The following is a 13,036-nucleotide window of genomic DNA, read 5'->3' as shown; positions in this document are numbered from 1 at the left end:
GTGAATCCTTTCCAGAAGGTTTTCAGTTTACTTTGCCCAGATCCATCAGAGGAATCACTATCTACAGCAGCTAACCCACCAGTGCCGTCGAGTGTATAGCCTTATAAAATTTATTTCTTAAATAAGACTTGAAAGTCAAAGTTATTCCTTGATTCGTGAGCTGCAGAATGGACATTGTGTTAGCAGGCATGAAATCATTAATCTTGTACATCTCCATCGCTCTTTGGTGACCAGAGGCATTGTCAATGAGCAGTTTATATATATATATATATATATATATATATATATATATATATATATATATGTAGGTCCGTATGTATGTATGTGTGTTTTAGGTGAAAGTTTACAGATCAAGTTAATTGCTCATATAAAATTTATACACATATTATTATGTGACGTTAGTTGTAATCCCTATGTGACAGCACACTCCCCCTTTCCACCCCAGGTTTCTTATGTCTATTCAACCAGTTCCTGTCCCTTCCTGCTTTCTCATCCTGCCTCCAGACAGGAGCCACCCCTTTGGTCTCGTGTATCTGCTTGAACTAAGAAGTACACTCTTCACAAGTATTTTATGTTTTGTAGTCTAGTCTAATCTTTGTCTGAAGAGTGGGCTTCAGGAATGGTTTTAGTTCTGAGTTAGCAGAGCATCCGGGGGCTCTGGCTTTAGGGCTTCCTCCAGTCTCAGTCAGACCATTAAGTCTGGTCTTTTTACGTGAATTTGAGTTCCGCTCCACACTTTTCTCTTACTCCATCAGGGACTTGATGTTGTGTTCCCTGTCAGGGCGGTCATTTGTTGGTAGCCAGACACCATCTAGTTCTTCTGGACTCGGGCTGATGGAATCTCTGGTTTATGTGGCCCTTTTGTCTCCTGGACTGATGTTTTCCTTGTGTCTTGGGTATTATTCATTCTCCTTTGCTCCAAGTGAGTTGGGGCCAATTGATGAATCTTAGATGGCCGCTCACAAGCTTTTAAGATTGCAGACGCCACTCACCAAAGGGGGATGCAGAACATTTTCTAAATAAACTTTGTTACGCCAGTTGACCTAGATGCCCCCTGAAACCATGGTCTCCAGACTCCAGCTACTCTGTCCCTCAAAGTGTTTGGTTGTGTTCAGGAAACTTATTAGCTTTTGGTTTAATCCAGTTGTGCTCACTTCCCCAGTATTGTCTGTTATCCTTTCCTTTACCTAAGATGATTCTTGTCTACTTTTTAATTAGTGAATACCCCTCTCCCCCTCCCTATCCTCATAACCATCAAAGAATGTTTTCTTCTGTGTTTAAACCTTTACTTGTGTTCCTATTGTAGTGGTCTCATACAATATTTGTCCTTTTGCAGCTCACTCAGCATAGTGCCCTCCATATTCATCCATGTTGTAAAATGTTTTGTGGATTCATCATTGTTCTTTATCATTGCGTAGTGTTCCGTTGTGTGTATGTACCATAATTTGTTTATCCATTTGTCTGTTGATGGGCACCTACGGGTGTGTATATATTTGTTCATGTGACAGTTCTTATTTCCCTAGGATATAGTCCAAGGAGTGGGATTGCTGGGTCGTATGGAACTTCTATTAACAGCTTTTTAAGGAAGTGCCAAACCGATTTCCAAAGTGGTTGTACCATTTTACATCCCCACCAGAACGCATAAGTGTTCCAGTCTCTCCACAACCTCTCTAACATTTGTCATTTTGTGTTTTTTTGATTAGTGCCAGCCTTGCTGGAATGAGATGATATTCCATTATAGTTTTGATGTGCATTTCTGTAGTGGCTAATGATCATGAGCATTTCCTCATGTATCTGTTAGCCACCTGAATGTCTTCTCTGGTGAAGTGTCTGTTCATATCCTTCACCCATTTTTTAATTGGGTACTTCATACCTTTTTGATGAACATATTTCTCCAACTCTCAGTTTTGTGCTTTCTTGATCTGTTTTTCGAAGTATGTAAGTTAGTGATTGAATTTGGCTGCAGTGTAACAGAAAACTAGAACAGCGACTTAAACAAGGTGGAGGGGCCAGGCTGGCCTTTGGCGTTGCAGCTGTGACATCCTCAGGACAGACGGCAGCGAGTGACGGGGGAACCCAGAACGTCGCTGCTTCTATCAGGAGGACAAAGCTTTTTCAGAAACTCCAGCTGATGTCTCATCTGCCACAGCTGTCACATGGCTGCCCACTAGCTGCCAGGGAGGCCCAGAAATACAGTTCTTCTGCTGGGCACATAGCCACCTGAGTAGACTCAAAGTTCCGGTTGGGTCATTGTACCAACTCTGTAACAGTTTCACTTTTTCAGGGGCTGAAGTAGCCATTTGTCATAGGTCAGAGGATCTCCTACGAGGGTAGAGAAGTTAAATGTAGATAACTCATTTCGTTGGGCAATGTCTAGAGATAGTGGGGTTTATTTCCAGGAGTCTTGGTGGCCTGGCCGACTAACACAGACTGTCATGCCATCAGCGTCACACAGCTCCAAATTCATAGAAATGTCAACTGAAACATAACAAAAAGATACAGAGCTGACTGCTAGAGAAAAGGGAAATGCCAGCTCCCAAGGATGACGAGAAAGCAGAGCTAGGGTATAAACTCAGGAGCTGAAACACCCCCGCCCAGGGGGATGATGATTTTGACTGTGAGCCTCAGTAAGGGGTTCTGGGGTTTCAACACAGACACAGGCAGGGAGGCTGAAACTGAGGCCTGCGTGAAGCCAAGATCTAAAAGGTGCTGCAGCCTCGGAAAGGGGCTGGCAGAGCTCCACACCATATCCCAGGGAGGCCCCAAGTAGTCTGCACTGGACTTTAGGGTGGGGAAAGGGAGATTTCCGTGAGAAAGGGTTGAAATTTACATTACAATCGAGTATTGTGAGCACCTGCTTTAGGTGCCAGGTAGCGTTCTAAAGGTGCTGGCAATAGAGCAATGAGTAAAACAGACGGCAGTGTCTGCCCACTTGGGGCTCATAATGTCATTGAAAAAAAATTAACTGGTGTAAATATTAGACACATCTGAAGAAAATTATTGAAAGGACAGAGTAAGCCAGAAGGTAGCAGAAAAGAGATGGAAAGCAGAAGATTAACTCATGGAGGAAACTGTAAGGGTCAGTATACATGTACTTCAGGAAGAAGAGGGAGAAAAGACAGTGAGGAGAGACACTTGGGAATGACTTAAGCTAACGGCTTCACGCACAGTATTTTCAGGCACAGATGTTCTGACTGCCATCTCGCCGGAAAGGGTTATTCAAGAGGCAGAATTCAGTTACACAACACCAGCTTTAGGCAAAACAAAACCAGTGTTCCTGACTGGACATAGGGCCTTTTAGGGGATTAGAGGAGGGCATGACCCCAAAGGGTAAGGGCTGCAGGCCAAGCTGGATTCTTAACGGCTGGTTCTTGAAAGGCTGGGGGAACTTTCTTATGAGCCGGTTCATTTAATCCTGAAACCTTCAGTTTTACCACCGGAGGCCCATTTTTTAGTTTCATCATGCTGGTTAACAAACCGTTAATGTTACCAATAAAAATCTTTTTGAAATTTAGTGTATAAATTAACAGCATTGTATGATGATCAAGATACAGACAACAGTACCTAGAATAGTTTCCTCTGGACTATGGATTTCCTGACTGGAGTGCTAGCTGATCTTCCTGGACTCCACTTTCTTGATCAGAATGCCTGCAGGGCCTAAGTGATGGCTTTGCATAAGTAACTACACATATGTTGTTGATAGTTGCCTTCTTGTCGATTCCAACTCATGCAACCCCATGTGTGCAGAGTAGAACATAATACCACACTGTACATGCTGGGTAAAAGTACGTTACAGGTACCTTAACAACTATATGGAAAGAGAAGTGGCTAAGAAGTTTCCAGAATTGATGAAGGACATTGTTTTCGATAATGACACTTGCCTTCTGGCAACACAGAATGAAAGCAACAGTGGCTTAAGCTGTTGGGATTTATTTTTCTCTCCGACATCTAGTACAGTAGCTCTACAAGCTCACTGGGGCCCTGGCCTTTTCTCTCTCATCCACCATGCAGTTTGCATTCTCATGGTCAAAAAATGGCAGCTGCATTGCTCACATTCCAAATAACAAAAAGGAAAAAGGGGCAAGGGCAAAAAGACACACTGCAAATGTGATGGCGGAATACAGCCTGTGCAGGGGGAAAAATCGAGGATTCATGACGCAGTAGGTGTGCACAACAAGAAATGTTAAAGAGAGTGCTTTAGGCGGAAGCAGAATGATCCCAGATGAAATCCAGGAATGCAGGATTAATGAAGAGCAATGGGGCTGGTTAGTATGTGGACAAATAGGAGTGAATACTATTAAACTGGGATTTAACAGATCTGGAACGAAAATGCATCATACAGTGACACAAAAGACAGGAGGAGGGTGAGTGCAGGTAGTGTTCTAAAAAAAAAGTCACAAAATAAGAAAATAGGCATTTAAGTGCTTTGTAAAATAAAAAATTTCTTAAATGCTTTGTAAACTGTAAATTAGGGTAATGTTAACCACTCAGCTCTGTTTCCTAATTTATCAAATTTAATGATATCATCCCTACCTACATTTCTGTACTTACTGGGAGAATCGAATGAGATAAATGAGATAATAAACATTAAAAAAAAAAAAAAAAAAACCTTATAAATGTTAAAATACTGTGTTAGTGAGTCTTCTAAAATTATTGTCACCCTGACCGTGAAGACATTCAGGCAGGCTAATTGCAATTGTGAAGGAGAACAAACACGTACTCTCATGGCTTCCTTAGGCCCAAGGTAAGCTGTGTCAGCAATTAATAAGGAAAAGTAATATTCATTTAGCTCTTTGTAGCCTGTACCAGGTTATATAAGCAATGAGAGAAGAGTAAGGCATGGTCCCTGCCTTTTCCTCAATCAGCATTTGTTGAGCACCTACTGTGCGTTAGTGGACAGGAGCTTAGACACTTTAAGTGCATTATGTGGTGTTCGCATGTTTGCCTGACAAGGTGAGTAGTATCCCTGTTTCTCGCATAGAAACTGAGGCTCAGAGAAGTTAGATAATGAAAATCTGACAGGTCCCTGAGCTAGCATTTGCGCCCACATCTCTGGCTCAAAACCTATGTTTCACCAAATAAGAAAGCTAAAATCTTTAAGTGTTAAATAGCTTAGCGAAAAGAACCAGCTGTTAGAGAAGATGAGTGAGAAAACATCAGTGTGGATGGGGCAGTTAGGGGAGGCTTCCTACAACATTTAGGACTTGAGGTAGACCCTGAAGGGTAGCCAGAGTTTAGTAGGTGAAGAAGAGTGAACATTACTATAATTACCGTTTACTAGGCTGAGTCAAATAGTAGGCTGTGTGTCCTGAAAGGTCAGGACCTAACATCCCTCCCCATTGGCCATCCTGCCTCAGGCAGTCATTGGTCCCAGGACATGAACTAGGGATAGGTGAGTGGGGGACTTACTGAGGCAGCACTGAGAACTGAAGAAGATAGAAATGATGGGAGGTTCTGCTTATTTTCAGAACTCAAGTACAAGGCCCAACCTCAAGGTCAGGGTAAAGCCAATGAGGTAACATCTATATAGTTTTGTAAACATGCTGCATCAGAGGACTGACTAAACATTTTGTAGAAGGCAACTTTTTCTTTTAATTTTTGAGTCCTAGGCATTGGGGTGAGTTAGAAGGGAGGTGTTGGGGGGTTGAAACACTGGGATAGAAATTAGTAGGCTCTTTCCTTAATGGAAACCTGGTGGTGTGGTTAAGAGCTATAGCTGCTAACCAAAAGGTTGGCAGTTCAAATCCACCAGGCACTCCCTGGAATACTTACGAGGCAGTTCTCCTCTGTCCTATAGAGTTGGTATGAGTCGGAATCGACAGCAACGGGTTTGGTTTGGTTGTGTTTTTTTTCTTCCCCCTTAACAGGATTCAGTGATTTTATGCAGTTCACGTGAATGCATTGCGCCTCAGTCACCACATTTGTCCTACCTGTTGGATTGCGGGGATAAAAATAATATGATAGATACAAAAATGCTTCGAAAACCCTAAAGTCTGTGGATGATAGATTACACGTACCGCCGACATCTTTACAACTGCAAAAGAGTAGTGGGAAGGAAGTTGATCATAACATATGCTCTGAAGTTTTTCTCCCCCCTTGAAAAAAAACCCATTACCATCAAGTCAGTTCTGACTCATCACGACCCTATAGGATAAAGTAGAACTGCCCCATGAGGTTTCCAGTGCACGGCTGGTGGATTCAAACTGCCGACCTTTTGGCTAGTGGCCGCGCTCTTAAGCACTGCACCACTCCAGCTTCCTAACTTGAAAAGGCGTATAAAATAGGTATACAGATAAGTCTGTAGGTATATAAAATCATTGCCAGAAGAGAGAGTAGGTTATGTATGTATATGTACATGCATACATACATACAGCGCACACTCTGTTTTTCTAGCAATGATTTTTAAAAAGACTTAAATTATGCCCATGTACCCAAACTTTCCAAATTAAAGAGGTAACTGAAGCCAAGGGAAACCTCATTTTGGGCATAAGGCAATGTGAGTAACTGTTCTATTTTCATATGTAATAATGCCGTTAAAGTACAAAGTATAGACGGTGAATTCCCCTACACGTGCTCTTCTGCTGGTTAGCAGACTCAGGAGGTATATAAGCTACAAGCAAATAGGTTCCCTATGCTTGCAGTGTGTCCCGTGCTGGGTTTACCTCTCCAGCAGTGTTTTGCAACATTCTTAATCCGTATTCCCCCAGCCAGCTTTGTCTGATTTCATTTCTTGTAGTTCATATTGTTGAAACAGTACACAGTTTTTTATGTTCTAAATTTTTAATTATATTGTTTTTCGAACTCATCCCCCTCCTGCTGTTAAGACTTCCTGTATTGTACAGAATGAGGCAAAATAAGACAAAGATTCTATTCCTCCATCTGTTGAGCATTGATTTGAGGATAAGGTTCAAACTCTTTGGTGTAGCACAGACAATAAGCTAGGACAGTAGTTCTCAAGTATTTTTTTAGGAGTGCAGCCTCTTCTATAGAGAGCAGCCTTGCCTCAACGCCCAATGTGTAAAGCATTTAAATGTGAGCCCGACTGCTGGGCTGCTTCCGCACTGTCTTAGTTACCTAGTGCTGCCATAACAAAAAATACCCCAAGTGTGTGACTTTGAAGAACAGAATTGTCCCATAGCTCTGGATGTTAAAAGTCCAAATCACGGTCTTGGCCATGTCACTTCCTTCTGTGGGCCTCCTAGTTTCTGGTGTCTGCCAGCAATCTTTGGCATCCCTTTTCTTGTAGATGGGTCCTAACATGCCTGTCTCCCCTGTGTGTGTGTGTGTGTCCTTTTTATAAGACACCACTCAGAAGTGATTAGGTTTAGGACCCACCCTACTCTGGCGTGACCTTATTAACATAAACACCTATTTTCAGACAAGGTCATAGAACAAGGGCTAACGCTGTCACATTAGGGGGAAGGTCACGTTCAGTCCATAGCACGCGCTTGCGCCTCATGGCATCTGAGAAGCACAATTTGAAAACCACTGATTTAAGTACGCCTATTTTGTTCTCCTCATCTCTGGCCACTAGCCTACGTGACTTCTCCAGTCTAGCCGTTCTCGACGACGGGCAGTTCTCCACGGAGTCTTTCGGTTTTGCAGTCCTTTGCCTTTGCATGTGCTGTTTCTCCGCTGGAAATGACACATGCACATACTGAATTTTGATGACACTTAATTTTCCTTGATAGCACCTTTTCCTAGCTATCTTCCCTGATACGCTTGTGTGTGCTTCCACAGCCTTCATTTTGCTCCTCTATCATTTCTTTCGGGACCTTCATTTGTTGGCGTGGCATGACTCAAAATGAGAAGAAACAGCTGCAAACATCTGTTAATAATCAGAACATGGAATGTACAAAGTATAAATCTAGGAAAATTGGAAGTCATCAGAAATGAAATGCAATGCATAAAGATAGATATCCTAGGCATTAGCTGAAATGGACTGGTTTTGGCCATTTTGAATCAGACAATCATATGGTTTACTATGCCAGGAATGACAAACTGGAGAGGAATGGCATTGCATTCATCATCAAAAAGAACATGTCAAGATCTATCCTGAAGCGCAACACTGTCAGTGATAGGATAATATCCATACGTCTACAAAGAAGACCAATTAATAAGACTGTTCAGATTTACGCACCAACCACTAACGCCAAAGATGAAGAAATTGAAGGTTTTTAGCAACTTCTGCAGTCTGAAATTGATAAAATGTGCAATCAAGATGCATTGATAATTACTGGTGATTGGAATGCAAAAGATGGAAACGAAGGATCGGTAGTTGGAAAATATGGCCTTAGTGATAGAAGTGATGCAGGGGATTGCATGATAGAATTTTGCAAGACCAATGACTTCTTCATTGCAAATACCTTTTTTTTAAAAACATGAACGGTAACTACATGAGGACCTCTCTGGATGGAATACACAAGAATCAAATCGATTCCATCTGTGTAAAGAGACAATGGAAAAGCTCAGTATCAGAACAAGGCCAGAGGCCAACTGCAGAATAGACTTATTCATTGCAAATACCTTTTTTCAACAACATAAAAGGTGACTATACATGTTTACCTCTCCGCATGGCATACACAGGAATCGGATCAACTATATCTGTGGAAAGAGACATTGGAGAAGCTCAACATCATCATGAATGTGTTAAAAAGCAAAGATGTCACTTTGAGGACTGAGGTACACCTGACCCAAGCCATGGTATTTTCAGTCACCTCATAAGTGTGTGAAAGCTGGACAATGAATGAGGAAGACCGAAGAAGAATTGATGCCTTTGAATTATGGTGTTGCTGAAGAATATTCAATATACCGTGGACTGTCAGATGAACGAACAAATCTATCTTGGAAGAAATACAGCCAGAATGCTCCTTAGAGACGAGAATGGTGAGACTTTGCTTCACCTACTTTGGACGTGTTATCAGGAGGGCCCAGTCCCTGGAGAGGGACGTCATGCGTGGTAAAGCAGAGGATCGGCAAAAAAGAGGAAGACCCTCAATGAGATGCATTGACACTACCACGTCAACCATTGGTTCAAACATAGCTGTGACTGTGAGGGTGGCGCAGTGCTAGGCAGTGTTTGGTTCTGTTGTATGTAGGGTCGCTATGAGTTGGAACCGACTCGACAGCATCAACGTCATAGAATCCACTGTGCTCTAATAGTTAATTTATTAGACTCTCCGCCACTGTAATTGTGTTCTCTTTGAGGGCAAGGACACATTCTTATTTGAGATTCAGCCTTTAGTGTCAAGCATGTGTTGGTAATCAGTAATGTTTACTGGATACACAGATGGACAGACAGATGAAGGACTTACCAATGGACCAAAGTGAATGACGTGTCCCAAAACCTTGAACTATGGAGGAGAGTAAAAGGAACCGACAGAGGAGAATTCTCAACATAGTGTGGCTTGTTTTAATTTGTTGGTAGGTTAAGAGTGGACCTGACACCATACTTCCCAGAATGCAGTCATCACCAAGTTAACCCTAGGGAACAACCCAGCATGAGTCACACAAGTCCGGCTACTTCCCTTCTCTCCGTATCGGGTGCCGTGTATTTATAGCTAATGCTGGTGGTTTTTCACTTGTTAAACAGCAAAAGAATAATGGTTGCATGAAGGCTAAACAAAAGCCTAATGGAAATGGTTTTAATAATTAATTTTTAAAAGGCTTAAGAATGACAGCTCAGCTGGGAAGTTATAAAAACATTTAAGCTGAAATATCAGCTAGAGGATGCTGCTCTTTGGAATATTCTTCTGGGGTTAAATGGGGGTAATTTGAAAGCTAGCAGGAAGTTCCATGATACTTTGTTATGCTTTAAGGAAAAAAAAAAAAAAAAACAGCAAATCATACCCTTGAAAGGAAGAGTGTTTTACATTTGATTGTTACAAGATGGTGTGAGTCAATGAAACATGGAATGAATTGGAAGCTGTGCCACTTAATGTATTTTATTGTATAACACACTGCTTTCAAAATCATTCTTAGATGATATTTAAGCTTCCTTTGCCTTATGCCCTAAATGGCATATTATTTCTCCTAGATAATTATCACAGAACAAAAAGTTCTATGGAATGTTCCTACTTTGCCGTAACTCATTCCATTGATGGTCTCAGTGAATTCTGGTGAAAGTTTAACTTAATTAAATTCATAAGTGTAGTAATTCCCTTATATGAATGATGGAATTTCCATTTATTGATCATCTACTGTCCAGATCACTATGTTAGGTGTTCCCCACCCCTCCCCCCCACTAGGGTATATCAGGAAATCTACACAGTTATCCTAGAAGGCTATCCCCATTTTAAAACCAAAAGAAAAAAAAAAACCCACTGCCGTGGAGTCGATTCCAACTCACGGCGACCCTATAGGACAGAGTAGAACTGCCCCATAGGGTTTCCAAGGAATAGCTGGTGGATTCGCACTGCCGATCTTTTGGTTCCAGCCAGATGCTTAACCACTGACCCACCAGGGCTCCATCCCCATTTATAGGCATGTGGCACAGCTAAGGAATGGACCAAGTCCATCTGACTTAAAATCTTTATTCTTTCCACTGCGTTACTGTTTTCCAATGACCATGCAATAAGAAACCTTGTTATCAGAGGCAAATATGTTACAGGAAGCAAAATAAAGTGCCCTAGCTTATAAATTTCCACCCCCCTAGGGCAACGGGTTTGGTTTTTTGGTTTAGCTCTGTTGACCAAAGAAGAATTGATGCCTTTGAATTATGGTGTCGATGAAGAATACTGAATATATCATGGACAGTCAGAAGAATGAATACATCTGTCTTGGAAGAAAAACAGCCAGAATACTCTTCAGAAGCCAGGATGGCAAGCCTTCGTCTCATGTACTTTGGACATGTTATCAGAAGGGACCAGTCCCTAGAGAAGGACATCATGCTTGGTAAAGTAAACCCCCCTACCGCCAAAAAAAAAAAACAACTATTGCTGTTGAGTCAATTCTGACTCAGTGACCTATAGGACAGAGTAGAGCTGTCCCATAGGGTTTCCAAGGAGTGCATGGTCGATTCAAACTGCCAACCTTTGAGTTAGCACTACACCACCAGAGTTTCCTGGTAAAGGATCAGCAAAAAAGAGGAAGTCCCTTAATAAGATGGATTGACACAGTGGCTGGAGCTATGGGCTCAAGCATAACAATGATTGTGAGGATGGCACAGGACCAGACAGTGTTTCATTCTGTTGCACATAGGGTCGCTATGAGCCCGAACTGACTCAAGCGCACCTAACAATAACAGCTTTCTTATTTTTTCCTTTGGAGAAGATGAGGAAACCTGCATTCTCTGCCCCTACGCCTATGTCTTCAGTGCCCAGACTGATGTTATTACAAGGTAATAATTTACATTTGAATATCATTTTCAAAGAATTATCAACATCTTACTTCATTCTCATTTTACAAAGGAGAAGATTAAAGCCCAGATAGGTTTGATGACTTACCCAAAGTCACGTAGCTAATAGTAGAGGGCTTTTACATAAATTCAGAATTCCTGATTACAGATACTCTTTCCACTACATCCTCAAGTGAGAACATGTGTGATTTTTCTCTAAGCATGGGAGAGGATGTCACTTTCCAGAGCTCCATTTGTTTCTTATCTTGAAAAAAGTTTATCCTTCTGAGGCATGGAATTGATTAGGTACTCACACACAAGCCCCTTCATATCCTGTTGTAATTATCTGGAGGTGTAGATACCACTCTGCATCTTAAGATTCCGCAAATGGAAGTGAGAGAACACATGCAAGTTGTTAAACCATCATTATTCATTTAAAATTATATGAGTGTGGTCCTCAGCACAGCAGACAGAGAAGGCTCAGAAGTCCACCCACTAAAAGAGAGTTTCCAGCTGGCTTTTCTCCCTCAGGACTTCTTATGTAACTGCTACAAAAGTCCATCAGCCGAACAGGCCTAATTGTTTTCCAAAAAATGTCAGAGCAGGAGGGGAAATCTTAGAATTCATGTTGTCTCATCTTCTCATTTTCCTGTAAGGAAACTGAGTCTCAGGAAGGAGGTTTGAAATGTTTTACCCAAAGTGAGCAAGTAAAATGGCAGAATGGGAAGAACATTGAATTTGGATCTAGAAACTGTGATTAGAGTAGTCTGCTTTAAGCCTCAGCCTTTGTCTATAAAGTGAGAATACCATACAACTTTGCTGAACATATTAAATCACATGATGTATCAGGAGAGGAGCTTCTGTTTCTGTGTAAGATGACTTAAGGTTAGCAATTTGAAAGGAAACTGGAAGCAGCATTTATATAAGATCAAGAAGTGTGAACCATCCATAGCAAACAAGGGTTGTAGTGTTGATAAAGACTATGAGGGGTTGGTTAAAGATCCTCCTAAACATTGCCATTTTGATTGGGAACTATCTTTAACCATAATGCTTTATTCAAATGCTATAGCTTTTGCTATTTGTTCTGATGATAAAGATGGCAATAACAAATATGAGTACAATTCAGCATCTCCATTCTTCCATCCCATTGATCCTTTCACACCCCTGTGTTACCCTCAATATTGGACTTCACTCCTTTGATTTTTGTTATTATACCTTTAGTATACTAGTTCTGTCAAATAACTAAGGATTATGGACTCTGTGGGGAAATAATAATAGATTTTTCTCCTTCTGGTAATGGAAGACTCATAATTTGAAAAATCTTCCCACAGAAGCAATAAAAAATCCAAACCAAATATAAAAAATATTTTTAAAGCAAAAGAGAACTAATAAGATAGTGAAGAATTGCCACCTGTGATCTGAAAAAAGGTGCAAATATAGAATGATTAGCCTAGCACTCACAACCACTTTTGGCAGTATTCACCAAGCTGTATGGGCAGCTTTATTGTTATGGCATTGTGGGACTACAGGTACAAAAGTCAAAGCCCAGGGCTTATCAGGGAGAGTACCCTTGCATAATATTCTGGAAACAAAAGAAAACCAGAAATAAACCAGCCATCAATCTACTTAACCAGAGATCGTGTCAGATGGGTGGCCCAGAACACAGACAACTTCAAAATTTGTAAGCATCTGCAGGCATCT

General features: G+C 41.3%; 1 long non-coding RNA gene across 3 annotated transcripts in view; it reads left to right on the top strand.

The window, feature by feature from the left end:
• The first annotated feature begins 314 nt into the window (after positions 1 to 314).
• LOC111750089 (uncharacterized) overlaps positions 315 to 13,036 on the top strand; it is a 50,698-nt gene continuing 37,976 nt past the window's right edge. For all 3 annotated transcript variants that reach the window (XR_002785259.2, XR_010317836.1, XR_010317835.1), the window contains exon 1: positions 315 to 13,036. This exon is cut by the window's right edge. This is a non-coding gene — a long non-coding RNA (uncharacterized LOC111750089).

The sequence above is a fragment of the Loxodonta africana genome, chromosome 14, assembly GCF_030014295.1.
Source record: "Loxodonta africana isolate mLoxAfr1 chromosome 14, mLoxAfr1.hap2, whole genome shotgun sequence".
NCBI classification, from domain to species: Eukaryota; Metazoa; Chordata; class Mammalia; order Proboscidea; family Elephantidae; genus Loxodonta; species Loxodonta africana.
This window is presented reverse-complemented; position numbering and strand designations above follow the sequence as displayed.